A 1494-nucleotide genomic window follows, 5' to 3' on the forward strand; every position below is an offset into this window, starting at 1 on the left:
TCCCTAGTTTCTTAGCCCCTGGCTCTGATTACTCTTCTAATCAGTTTCTGAAACCCAGACTAAAGATTGCCCATAGACTGAATCACAGATTATCTCTCACCCACCCTGGCTTTAGATAACTTTTTAAAAGCCTGTGACTTCCCAACATTCCCCAAGCCATTCCGGACCTAACTCTTAGATAATCCCATCCCAGAGACTAAATAGGTTTTAACATTTCCCCAGGCCAGTATACTTGTTGATTGTAAACATTAAAGCCTAATGCTCTTTCCAAACCCATAGCCACCTCTGTTCTTTTAGAAATTTATTAATTAAAATATATTTTTCCTCATTCAGTGGCCTTAGGGATACAGAGGGCACCCCAGCAAGATTGCCAATCGCAACCAAAGAAGCCAACATGGTCTTCCAGGCGGATCTCGAGACCTCTTCCTCTCATCTGAGATCAGATAGGGTGAGAGTTCCGTGAATCCCCCAAATAAGCAGAGACAGCTCTATGCCACTGCCCAGCAGGAAGTAGATACAGAAGAAAAGACCTCCTGTCCCTCAACTTCCCATAGAGATTTTATAGGGATCACGTCTCTCAAGGGGAAACAAGGCAGGCAGTTAGAGGCAGGCATTGGGTCTCTGCATTCCTGCACATCCCACACAATGTAGCCATCCAAAAGACCTCCCCTCTCCACCCAAAACTTCCCCTTTTCATTGTAATTATCTACCCCTATAGGGAAACAAATGGGTACAAAATACCTGACTGGATTAGACTAGTCACTCACACCTGTGCAGTAAAGACCACAACGACCTTCATTTTACCTGGGCCTCATTATGCCATCATTATAATATTATACATATGCCTGGAAATTCATTAATATCATTATAACAGACTGAATTCTGGGAAGGAACACTCTTAGTCTAAAGAGATGAGGTAATAGCCAGATGCCAATCATAAGAATCAATCAAGTGGTCCCACACCCAGAGAGAAACAGCCCATTCTAGAGAAAGAAGGGATAAAAACTCCAAGTCCTGGCCAGTCAACACCTTTTTTGAATGTTTTGAGCCTTGCCTCTGCTCAGGCCTGCTCCAAACTCTTTGGAGTGTACTTTTTTTTCTAATAATGGCCCTTGAGCCATTCTCTACTACTGTTCGGGCCTGCTTCTGTTTCTTTGAAATGTATTTTTTTTTTCTAATAAACTCCTTTTCTGCAACTTTACCTCTCTGGTCTGTGTCTCCATTCTTCGGCTACATGAGACCACGATCCTGGTACATACAAAATCACGCAAGAAATATCCTACATCAATATGAATGACTGAAGAATGAATAAATAGATATAAAATGTTGCAATTTATTTTAAAAATAAGCATTACTCTCTGCTTCATTCATTTATTCACCAATCATTTATTGATCAAGGGATCAATCCTAACAATAATAATAGATACTGAAGATTCAGAGTCATGACACAGGTATGCTATCAACCGGCTTACAGTCCAGTATAAACAAAGAAAT

Source organism: Hipposideros armiger, unplaced genomic scaffold, assembly GCF_001890085.2.
Source record: "Hipposideros armiger isolate ML-2016 unplaced genomic scaffold, ASM189008v1 scaffold_428, whole genome shotgun sequence".
NCBI classification, from domain to species: domain Eukaryota; kingdom Metazoa; phylum Chordata; class Mammalia; order Chiroptera; family Hipposideridae; genus Hipposideros; species Hipposideros armiger.